We start from the raw sequence: 13,546 nt of genomic DNA, 5'->3' as shown, positions 1-13,546 counted from the left end.
TGTAACCACTACAATCTATAATTCTATTTATATTTGGTATGCATATATCTTTTAAAAAAAAAACCAGAACAACAGCTGCTACAAGGAGAGCAGAAACATAGAAAATTGTTTCTCAGGAATCTCAAATTCCCAAATCCTAAAATCTCGAGATGTAACATCTTTACTCTCTCTAAAATTTCCTCCCCATTGATTTCTTTATCTCTATTAATACTATCACCCAACCAAAAAATATGAGAATCATACTAGACTTTAATATTTTTCAAAGTTCAAATGCAGTTACTTTCTCATTTGTGAGAATTTTAATGTTTAAATATTTAGAAAAATTACCCCCTTCTCTGCATCCTGGGTCCTTGTCATGAGTGTCCTGAACAGTTGCAGTAATCTAGAACAGTGTTTGTCCAAGTGCAGTATTCAGGCTAGCAACATCACCATCTACAGGAAACTTGTTAGAAATGCAAATTCTAGGCCCCACTCCAGGACTATAGAATCTCTGGGGGTGGAGCCCCACATTCTGCTTTCATAAGTCTTCCAGGCAATTCTGAAATGCATCAATGTTTGAGAACCAACGTTCTCAATTATACTATCTCTAGCCTCATGTCCCTTAAATAGATTCTCCTCTCTGCCAACAAAGAGTGAGCCAACAAAAACACAAACCTAATCATATCATTCTCCTCTGAAACTTTCTAACGTCTTTATTTTATTATCATTAGCATTATTTTTGAGACAGGGTGTTGCTCTGTCACCCGGGCTACAGTGCAATGGTGTCATCATAGCTCACTGACACCTCAAATTCCTGGGCTAACACAATCCTCCTGCCTCAGCCTCCCGAGTAGCTGAGACGACAGACATGCACCACCAAGCCCGGCTAATTTTTGTATTTTTTATAGAGATGGGGTCTTGTTCTTGCTCAGGCTAGTCTAGAACTCCTGACCTCAAAGGATCTTCCTGCCCTGGCCTCCAGAGTGCTAGGGTTACAGGTGTGAAGCACCAAGCCCGGTCCTAACATCTTTATAACTGGAGGATAAAGTCCAAGACTCAGCTTAGGGAAGCTGCTCCAGAAATCCTTCCTGGAAGCCCTAGTCTATGGTCAATCCTCCTCCATTACCACACAGAACCTGTGCATATTTCAAAAAAAAAAAAAAAAAAACACTTGAGGTAGTTGGAGCTTAGGCTCCCAGTTATGCACACCTGAGATCCTTTTAAACTAGCTTTAATCCTTTGTAAAGTTGGTACACTAATGGCACTTTCCTCAGAGTGTAAATATTTAATTCAACAATACGAATTGCATTCAGCTTAATAAGCACAAACTTGTTTTTCATTACTTATGTGTTACTTCGTTAGTTATGTGTAATACCTTTTTGTTATTATGACTAATTGTTATCATCGTGATTGTTTTTCTGGCAACACAACATATATTGCAGGTCTACACTTACCTAACTGTGCTCTATTTCTAGTCTGAGATATGACAACAGTCCTGGCAAAGAGTGGGTTTTTAATAAATGTTTGTGAGCTAAATCCAGTTAATATTTTATCAACCAAACATATAAAAGCTACTATGGGGGGATAAGTGAAAGAAATACAAGATCTATATAAATAGATGCTCATTCAGGTAAACAGTAATTTATATATTTATGCCACCATAGGTAACAACAAAATTATTTCAATTCATATTGATTTGTCACTTCTTGTGTGTTATTCTTGAGAATACAAAGATTGATAAAACATAATTCTTGTCCTCACAAAGCTCAAGGCCTCATGGGGAAGGCATACTAGTAAACAGATACATTACAATGATGTATTACATAAGGATAAGTACTGTTGAAGTTGCACAAAAAAATTTGATAGGATCACAGCCTAGACAGGAAGGGATTGGGGAAATGTTGTATCCAAACTCATAAAATAAGGTATTGCATATTGAGAATATCAAAAATACAAGCTGGACAAAAAAATGTATGATTTAGTCTCTTTAAAGCCTCTTCTTTACTGCCCAATAAAATTGGTGATAACAGCTTCCCATTGAATGGAGAAGAGATAATTCACTCAGGAAATATTTTTTATCCAATTGGGACAGAGGATTGGTAAGATCTTGACAAATGCTGTGTTGGGAGGTTTGCCAAGAGATATTTCTATCTGAGTAGCACCTTCAAGAAATAGGACATACATACACACTGAAATCAGGGCAAGAACACTCTCTGTCCTTCCCCAGGTATAACTCGTTAGAAACAATGATCATGTGCTCCAACACTGGACCTATCTTAATGTTCCACTAATTATCTCAGATGTGACTGAGACTCAGACATCATGAATAAAAATTATGATTAGAAACATGAAGCAAATTTATCTGCACAATGCATAAAATCAATATACCAAATAATGCTTTTTAAATTATTATAATTTCAAAATTCAATTTTTCCATGAAACTAAAATTTTAGTTGAGTTTTCTGGAAGCTTTTTGCTCAATATTTCAGGTGTTTTTTTTTAGATATCCTCTAAGAAATAAGCATTCCATCAAACCTTTTCCCTGCAAATTATACATTGTTGCTGTCCTTGTCAAACAGAATAGAATGGTGAATTTTTTTTATTAATAACACTTAAATTTTATAAATATTTAATTTTTGTATTTCAGGCTGGTTTTTGCCTTGCATTAATTTACCAGGTGAAATATTCACCACTTATTGACTAGGCTTTTGAACAAATGTGTTTCATATAAAAAAAGTGGTTTACCAGAGTGAGTAATATTTTTAGAGCTACTCATCCTTCTAGAAAAATGGGATGGGATGATCTCCAGAGTGTCCCCAGTGTAAAATATTATCTGCCATTTTAAGTTGCTTTTAATAACTACACATTTTCCTATACAAACAAGATTTGAACTGTATTTTCAAAGGTTCTGTAAAAACTCAAGATAATTGGACAACCAACTATAGTCAGGTGTCCAGTTACATATAGAGTGAATGAACAGCCTTCACCGACAAACATCTCCATGTATAGATGAGGACACAAGTCTGCTAATGTGTGGGTTTCAAGTTTCCTTGAATCCTCTTACACAACTAAATATGCTCCTGCATAACATTCCTAAATGTTTCTTCCCATATTTCATTCTGCTGCCTCCCTCTGATGATATGTTACTGTGATAAATCATCACAGTGCGCTGCTGCTCTGATGAGCTGTTGCTTCAGTACACCATTGAAGCTGTCACAGAGATGATGTATGAGAAAGGAATACTGATGATGTTTTACGCAAAAGATGGTGCTGCCCGGGGAACAAAAGGTTTAGGAGAAGATTCAACATAATTACCCGATAAAAGTCAACCTGCACACAGCATGCTAGGAAATGCATTCGTGGATATGGTAAATCACTTCCCCTTGGTGTGTGGTATTTTTGGCGCTACTGTCATAAGCCTCCTTCACTAAGATATAGATTGATCTATCATATAAACATGTTTCCCCCACCGGATACAAAAGCTTAAAGGGTGAAATTAAAATTTACCTAAAACTCAAATGTACAGATTAACTCTGAGAATCTGTATTATTTTTCAACAGTACAGTAATTTGTCAAAGTAGTTAATTGGTGCAGAAAGTTTTCATATATTACTGAAAAAGGAAATAATCCCTATTTGTATTGACCATGCGGCACTTTTCCTGGGAAAGTATCAGTGAACTGGCTAGAATTAAGGATTAATTCAAGCTTACACTAAATTACTTGCCATGGAATGTTTAAATGTCTGAAGAGCCACCTTCATCGTGACTGCTGGGACAGTGTGCCAAATTATTCATTTAATTTAAAAATAGCCTCCTGATCCTCATTTATCTTGCCTAAGGAAAAAAAAAACTTAGAAATATGCAGTTTCTTCAGGTCCTCAGAAAATGAAAATATTGACACGTCCTATATCTATTTCTTCATATATAGTCAATGCTAAATAAATATTTGTTGATTTAAGGTAAACTTCATAATTATTTGTTCCTTTACAATATTAGCTCTGTCTTATGATGGGAAATGTCAATCAACCCAACTAGGTGAATGAAATGAGCAGAAAATAGGGGAGAAAAGGAATTTTTTGTGCTACGTTTGTAGGGACTTTTTTGTTCTTATTGTTCCAGATTAAGGTCTTTGTAAAGAAAAATATGGGGAAATAGCCTATACCATCACGCCATCAATTTTGCTCATCTTTCCAATAAAATTAAATTGATAATACATTTAATATTTGATCACATTCTGTTTTCAGTTTCTGTGAAAATGCATTAAGGCTGGTAGAGGTAGGTTTAAAGGGAATTGTCTAAAGAGTATCTTTAAAGTTTGCATTTTCTAGAACTGTTAGAAAATGTAGGTTATTCTCAAAAGAACCCATACAGGCTGAATTTAGTTTTTGCTTTATTCATTTTGCTACCTTCTGGAAAGTTCTTAAATTAACTATTCTCTGGAATGTTCACAACTTAACACTTCTCAATCTTAACCAGGTTTTGGTAACCTCAAAATTCCTTGTTTTTTTAAAAAAATCTTTCCCTCTATTTTTCTGCTATATAAAACTTACCTCAACCATCCTGGCATCCTGGATGGCCACTTATTGGAATAAATCTCTCTTGCAACCATCTGCTTTTTGGTAGCTGCTAACAAATGCTCAGAGAAGTCTATCCATAATCAAAGAAATAAAAAGTCAAATACCAGCTCCCAGCTTGGAAACTAGACACATATGGAGGTGACAGAAATAAAGCAACATGTGACATCATTCAATGCTGCCCCTCTGATTGTTCAATATTTTGTATCCATATTAAACTTGAGAGGTTTAAAGGGCCAATTTATTTAAAAAGGAGTTGGAGAAATACCAGTTGCTTATGCTTTTTCTTGAGTCAGGTCTTCATGTTTCAGATGTTTTGGTAAAACTTCAAGAAATGTAGAATCAGAGGCTTAATTATAACATATCTAGGAATCCAATTCAGGCCCTTTGTTCAAGAAATAGCTTGAAGGATTTCCTACATGTCAGGCCATGCACTACAAAAAATAACATGAGGCATAGGGTTGGTTAAAAGGACCACACCAAAATTGATGCACTTCTCTTTTATTAGAAAAAAATAAAACTAGAATAGAATTGGTTTTCAGAGTGTTTTCTAAGTAAAAAATAATAATAAAACTAAATAACATAGAAAGGTTTAAGTTAATACCAAAATCACTCGACAAAAATAATACATCAAATAATATACATGTTTAAAAAGACCATTTTATTCCATGACTCTTTTATATAGATAACCTACTCAGATTGTATGAGAGAGTTGAAAATAATTTCCTTAAATTTTTTTCAAACAACTTTTCTTAATTATGACAACCACATTAGGAAAAAAAAAGAAATTTGAAATATAAGAAAGAGCTGAGAGACCACTTTTTATAGTAACTATTAATATTTGTTTATAAATATATTTCTCTATTAAACTCTAGTTGCTTTGGATCAAGTATATTTTCTTAGTTTTCTAGAACTCTCTTCACTAAGTCAACATCAAGAATGAAATAAATGTGTTGAGTAAGTGAAGAAATGCCAAAAAATCATTAGTACCAAAAATACATTCAACACTTAGTATAAAATCTATCTCTACATATGATGAGTGCATCAGTTTAGACATGGTATGCAATTACCCATGACACATATGGATGTCCTTAGTAAATATTAGTTTTTAATTTTTCCTACAGAAAGCAAGAATATCTTCAGCATGTGCACAAGTTTAGAGAATATAAAGTGCTGTAGCCCAGAATCATCTTCATGTGGAAATTTGAATCACGCTGTTCAAGTATTGATTAGCAGCCCAGTGTAATGGAAAGAACATGTGCTTTGGATTCAAACAAATGAAGTGTTAGTAACTGTTTCAGCTATGGTAAATTTCTTAACATTCTTGAGTCTCTATCTTAAAATAGAAATAATAACACATATCTGAAAGGGTTGCTACAAGTATTCAGTGCAATGACTTCAGAAAGTATAGTGCTGGTTGGAAATAGGTACTCGAGGACATTCATTGCACCCTTAACTCAAACCAGATTTATAGATAATTATCACATGCTTAGATTGCTATCAAAATATTCTATGATAAGACTTCAGGTGAGGTTATTAATATGCTTGCTATTCTGTCAAAAATATATAATCACTTTACATTTACATAGCAGAAATCTAGATTACCTAGACCTCAGTGGCAATTAGGAGCATACTACCAAATATAGGAGGAGAAAACAGCCATAATTAGAGTCTATGGAAGAGAAAGAGGTCAAAGTGGTTATTAATACTTGCTCTGTTTGAATGCAAAGAGCCTACTTTTTCCATCAATATTAGGTTTGTTTGTGTGTGCAATGTTGCCTCACTCTACTTTGCAATACTGTTTCAGCCTACCAGAAAGTAGGTCAAAATCTAAGTGGCTAAGCCTAACATTTACGTAACAATAAAAGTTCTTTAGATATTATCAACTTATTTATTGAAGTAAAAAATTATTACATGGTGAGATGTGGTGGTGCACACCTGTAGCCCCACCTATTCAGGAAGCTGAGGCAGGAGGATCCCTTGAGCCCAAGAGTCTGAGGTTGTAGTGAGAGCTCAAGGAGCTATGATGATGTCACTACACTTTAGCAGGGGCAACAAAGTGAAGAAGCCATTACATGATTTACGTTAGCAGTCCTCTGGTGAAAAGTACTGAAAAACAGATTTTTATATAACTTTTATGATTATTACAAATGTGAAAATCCTGTTTTCATAATAAGAAAATCTATGATATATCATTTGAGCACAATATGGTGTGTTTTTTTAGAGTGATATTTTGAATATTATGACACTTGGTCTTATAAATATGAGGTTTAGCAATTAAGCAAAAGCAAACATTAACAAAAATAATCCAAAACAGATTGCAATCAAAAATAGAAATCGTGAAGATTGAACAGGGCTACAGGAATGTTATCTACCTAAAGTAGTAAATGATTAAAGTAATTTTCAGAATTATAAGAAAAAAAACAAAATATCCACAGAAAAAAAACCTTACCATAGTAATCCCAGCTTTTACATTATGGCTCTCCATCTGTTTCTTATAGGGGTAATGTATTAAAGTATCTCCCATTGTAACACCAAGGAAAGAGATGATTTGATATTTACAAGTGTCATTAATACTGTTATATGATCTCTATATATGCATAACATTTGGGAAAAAATGTTTCTCATTCTCACCTTCATTCATCTGTACTTTAGAAGTCATTCCCTTCATAGTAACTAGTTTTGTTATGAAAACCACAGGGCCATAGCATTGAACAGAGTTCAAGATTTACTAAAATGAAAATTATTTTTCAGCTTGATTTCTTTTAAGCCACTTTAACTTCATTCTAATAATTCAAATAATGATGTAGGATCTATCACTTTGTTGCCCTGACTTCAGTTTTCTTTTTTCATGAGTCATAATAAATAGCACGACCCAATAAAATACAGACTAAGGTAGTAAAGTAGTATTAATATAATAAAAGTATTTCATCTTAACCCGTAAGACAGTTTTGCCATGTGGATTTGGAGTATGATATTGTAGCAATTTGTAAGCTCACAAAAAGTAATTTTGGCAAATGTAGCATTATGTGTGTGTGTGTGTGTGTGTGTGTGTGTGTATTACTTTGGTGAAAATCTTAGATTTATTTTCTCATTAAACAGTGGCACCTTTAATACATTTTAGCTAACGAAAATCTCAACAGATACTTTGTTATCACTGTGTGTGTGCCTGTTTTAAGACTTGTAGAAGGCAAATGGACTAAGGAGAAGCAATTTAAGTACCACCTATGCATAATTTGCCACTGCAACGTAGAGCAGGGTTTATAAACAGGACTACAGTTGGGATTGTTTTTTGTTTGTTTGTTTGTTTGTTTTTCCATATGGCATTTTTTCTCCATGCTTACTCAGAATGTCTATACAAAAAGGAAATTTTCTTCTTGAAATATTCTTTTCATAATAGTTCCCACCATCTACCTCAAGCATTAAGTTCTTTGCTTTCAATTAGATATTTTTATAGCACCTAAAAAAAGAGTGAGTGAAGAGGAAGCAACATGAAGGAGGCAGACTAAATACTGTTTAAACAACCACGGTTTGGATTTAAACCAAAAGGGAGAAAATAGACACATATAGACTAAAAATAGTGATGATGCATATCACAATACTATCTGGAGTGAATCTTGGTTATGGAAAGCAAAGAAAATGGATGAGGAATCAGAAAATTTGGTTGCAACACTGATTCTACCATTAAATAGTATATTATATTTAGTAAACTTATGTTATTTGTTCTGAGTTTCATTATATTCATAAAAGGGATAGAGTTCATGACCTTCATTATTCTTTCCAGCTTTAAATTTCTACAGTGCAGATATAATTTCATAAGAACAAAATAAAGGCAACCCACTTTTGTTTCAGCACACAGTTTTAGATATAGGAATTTGTCCAGCAATGTGTAAATTAAAGGGCTCAAAACAAACTAGTGAGTCAGCAACAACTACAATACAATCTTGATGACAAGATAACAACCACTCAAAAGGACTATAAAATGCAGCCATTTGATACTCTGCAATTTGTTCACCTTCAGAGCTGTGTCTTTGAGCAAAACTGTCTAATGCTCTGACCCCACACTCTTAAATGCTCCTGAGCCAATGTCCTCATATAATAATTGGAACATGCAGGTGCAATTTTTCTTGGTGTTGTATGAAGAGCTTCATTTTTTACTTCACTTTTTTTGGCTCTAGAAAACAGAAAGTTGCATCTACTCTATCCCACATGGAATGGAACACTATGCTCAAAATGGAATCTAATAGAAATTACCATACCAATATCCAGCCCAATTGTAACACACACACACACACACACACACAAATACTGATCAACATTTGGCAAAGCAGGGCTAATAACTCTAGATATGAAGGAGTGAGTGACCGAAGACCAACACTCTTAACAAGAACAATAAGGAAAACTAAAAATGGTACAAAAATAATCTATTTAAACAGGGCTAATGAAACAAAGAATAATAAAATATGGAGATTCTGAAGAAAAAAGCACCTCAGAGAGTGTGCTGCCTGTCTGAAGTGGTTTTTTCCCTGGAGAAATTGAAGAATGTTGGCACCTAGTGAGAGAGTAAGAATTTGAGTTTTGCTACAACAGTTTTGTCACAGTTTTTCCTGTAATTGAGGGGCAGGGAATCCAATATAGCTTTTTGTGATCTTGAAAATTTGGAAAGACAAAAAATTGGAGTCTAAAGTGTCTCAAAAGTAGAATCAGCTTTCTTTGCAAAATATTTACTGAATTCTGAAAGTAGGTATGGCAGAAGATCAAAACACTAAGGAAAAGTCTGTGGAATGGACACTCTTGAAGCTCTGACTCGGGTGGGGCAAGGGCAATATACATAACCTAAACATTTGTACCTCCATAATATGCTGAAATAAAAAAAGAAAAATAATTAAATAAATAAATAAAATTTTCCATTAAAATAAAAAGTCTATGAAAAGCAGAATTTATGGCAATCTCCTCTGATGATGGGATAAATATTAGAACAAAGTTATCTAAAGAGCAAGGTCCTCAAAAGCTCACAAGCTCTGAGTTTAATGTTCTATAAGAGGATATCTGTAGCAAGAGGACAATGGGACTAAGCCTTACCAAAATTTACTGACCTCAGTCCTTGATTGCATTAGAGTGATCAGACAACACTATATATTTCTGGGTAAAGAAGACAAACAAAAGAAGGAACTCTCTCTAAAGGAAGACAATAGCACCCGGAGATTCTACAATATTTCACCCCAAGTTCTAGCACTCAACCAATCTCAGTAGCCATACCAACAAAGAACCAAAAAAACAAGAGAATGTTTCCTATTTTAATGATGACCAATAAACAAGGGAGAAACACACCACAGAAACAGATCATAGGCAATTAAAATATTGCCATATTGTAAACTATACAATAGCATCCAGTAGAAAAAAGCATTTAAATATCTTAAGATTGATATATTTAATAAAATAGATTGCATATTAAACCAATAGATGAAAAGATTAAGATTATTATTAGAGAACTTATTCTATAATCATTTATGTTCTATGTTTTGTAAGAACATAAATTCAAGAAATAAAACAAAATTAAGAAACCAATGGATGGTGTTGACATCAGAATAAATATAGTATAAGGCAGGTCAATAAAAAAAAAATCCAAACTGAGGCAAAAAAAAAAAGTCTCAAATACATGTAGGATTCAGTAAAAAGATCCAACATATATATATTTAGAATCTCAAAAAAAGGAAACATTATGGACATAAAGAATACTAGAGCAGATAATGACCAAGGATTTCTTAAACTTATAAAAGACATCAACACACATATCCAAGAAGTCCTATATATATATTGGGAAAGCAAAGTAATCATAGTTTTTCCCTGACTGCTTGAAAAATGGCATGTTGCAAATCTGCTCACATAGTCTCAGGAAACTACATGGCAAGCATGCCTCTGAATTCTGAACTTTTAAAATGTCAGGGATTTTAGGCCATCCTTGCTGGTGGAGATGCATTAACATCACAGTCAAAGATATGGAGACTGAGGCTTCTGACTTGCTAATTAAAAAGACATTGCCTATATTCTAGTGGAAGTTTTGCACAACACAGTAAATTCTGGCCTACCTACTAGTGGGAAATGGCAAGATAATTTAAGCCACCTGAGGGAGTAGTGCAAAACACATATTGGAAGTTTTGCCAGATGAATGCTAATTTGTCTTGGTTCTTAGGTGACAGTGTGATAGCAAAGAAGACACTGACAATGCCAAAGACATCATACCAAGTGCCATTATTCTGTGCAATTGATTTTCAGTCACAATGTCTGGAAGAGATGGGGCAATAGGAGTAAAAACTAAATTCATGCCCCCAGGGACCATTCACACTTTTCACTTACCATACTGAGCTGTTTATTTGAAATGTTGCATCTCTTACTACTGGTGCAAATTTTAACTACTTTATCAAGGCAGTAATTTGCTTTTCTCCTGCTGGAATGCTCTATTATTGTTTTTGGACCACCCCTGAGGGCATGGGGAATCAGATTAAGGAATAACTCACATGTCTGATCATCATTTCTCTACATGTGTGTTTTCCTGACCAGAATCCACTGTGGACTTTGTGAGCATTCACAATACAAACATGTAAAACACCAACAGTAATTATATATTCAGAAGTGAAAGTCACCACAGTACATTATTGTGTTCCATCCACAAAGATGAAAGATAGTGTAAAGTAGTATATTTCACAAATGAAAAATAACTATGTATGAATTAAAACAACGTCTGTTAAATGTTCTCCCCCCCACACACACACAAAGATAACTATGTTAGGTGATAGATATGTTAATTAATTTGACTGTGGTAATCATGTCACAATGTATACATACATCAAAATATCATCTTGTATACTGTAACTATATATAAAAATTTTATTTGTCTACTATACCTCAATAAACCTGGGGGTGGCAAAAATGTCTATAGGCAAACCCTTAGAATTAATAAGTGAATCCTACAAGAAGTTGGTTACAATGTCAATAGAAAAAATTAACTTGTATATAAGAAACAAGGAAGCTGAAAATTGAATTTTAAAAGTGATGCCATTTGTAATAGCATCAAAAACTTTTTATACCAAAGACCAAATCTAAAAATACCACAATTGTATTTGAAAGAAAATTTTAAAACTCTAAATAAAAGGAAAATATTCCTTTGTTCATAAATGAAAAGACCGAATATTAAGAAGTCAATTCTTCCTTAATTGATAAAGGATTCAATCCATACAAATCAAAATTTCACAGCGTTTCTTTTTTTGGTGTGGAAATTGACAAGCTGAATCTCAAAAAAAAAAAAAAATGAAAATGCAAACATTCAAAAACTTTCAAGAGATGTTGAAGAATAACAAAACTAGGTGACTTACACTATAACATATCAAGGCTGATTATAAATCTATAGTAATTAGAACAATGTGGTTGTTGGACAAGGTAGACAAACAACCAATAAAACAGAATTGAGAAACTAGAAACAAATCCACTCTTACAAAGGCACACAATTTATAACATTAGTGAAAAATGAACATTAACTCAACTTTACATAAAAAGAAATAAATGCACATTGTGTTGATTTATATGTTAAATGTAAATTAATAATAATCAATATTTTAGAAAAACAAAAACATAGGAGAGTATCTTCATGTCCTTCACGTCCCATAGCAAAATTTTCTTATGTAGAACACAAAAAGTACTAACCATAATGGGAAAACTATAATTGGATTACATTAAAGTTAAGAACTCTGCTCATCAAAAGTTATCACTGAGTGGGAAAAGATATTTTAGACACATATTCTAAAATGACTTAAATGAAGAATATATAACTCTTAAAATCAGTTAGCCCTTTCCGTGCTACCCAGAGAGAGGTCCATACAGTGTTGTTCTGGGTTCCCAATGTAACTGAAAGGGAAACTTTCACAGTGACTGGAGCCCTTGATGTCCTGCAAATGAGGGAGGAGGATGTCCTCAAATTCCTTGGGGCAGGAACCCATCTAAGTGGCAAAAACCTTGACTTCCAAATGAAACAGTACATCTACAAAAGGCAAAGTGGCGGCATCTACACCATAAATCTGAAGAGGACCTGGGAGAAGCCTCTGCTGGCGGCTTGCGCCATTGTTGCCACTGAAAACCCAGCTGATGTCAGTGTCATATCCTCCAGGCTGTGCTGAAGTTTGCTGCTGCCACTGGAACCTTTCCTGTTGCTGCCACTTCACTCCCAGATCTTCCACTAATCAGATCCAGGCAGCCTTGGGGGATCCATGTCTGCCGGTCATTACAGACTGCAGGGCTGACCACAAGCCTCTCACAGTGGTGTCTTATGTTAACCTTCTTACCATTGCTCTGTGTAACACTGACTCTCCTCTGCATTATGTGGACATCACCCTTCCGTGCAAAAAGGAAGCCCATTTAGTGGGTCTGATGTAGTAGATCCTAGCCTGGGAAATTTTGCACATGGGTGACACTATTTTCTGTGAATACCCATGGAAGGTGTGCCAGATCTCTACTTCCACAGAGATCCTGAAGAGAGTGAAAAGGAAGAGAAGGCTGCTGCTGAAAGGCAGTGACCAGGCAGAAATTTCAGGGTGAACACTCTAGCTCCTGAGTTCACTGCTACCAGCCAGGGGTCTGGGTGGCAATGAAGGCATGCAGGTGCCCTCTGGGCCTATCCAGCAGGCCCCTCTGAAGACTGGAGTGTTCATCCTGCCGGGGAAGACTGATCTGCAGCTCCCACTGCTCAGACCACTGCATGGGTAAGACCAACCACTGAGTGATTTCGAGCTGTACTTCCACAGGCTCACAAGGTGGAAATAAGGTTGGCGGAAAATAAACATTAGTTTCTAAAGAAAAAAAAGAATCAGTTAAAAAAGAACAGACAACATAATTTAAAAATAATACATAAAAAATTTTCCATAAGTATTTCACAAAAGAAGATATCCCATAGCCAACTAATGTATTAAAAGATGTTCAACTTCATGGCCGTTAGTATGATAT

The 13,546-nt window shown here is 34.5% G+C and overlaps 1 pseudogene; it reads left to right on the top strand.

The window, feature by feature from the left end:
* Positions 1-13,326, top strand: part of LOC123621734 — a 32,627-nt pseudogene extending 19,301 nt beyond the window's left edge.
* Positions 13,327-13,546: the final 220 nt, after the last annotated feature.

This window comes from Lemur catta, chromosome 16, assembly GCF_020740605.2.
Source record: "Lemur catta isolate mLemCat1 chromosome 16, mLemCat1.pri, whole genome shotgun sequence".
In the NCBI taxonomy this organism is placed as follows: domain Eukaryota; kingdom Metazoa; phylum Chordata; class Mammalia; order Primates; family Lemuridae; genus Lemur; species Lemur catta.
The sequence above is the reverse complement of the archived record's forward strand: the minus strand, read 5'-3'. Positions and strand labels throughout refer to the sequence as shown.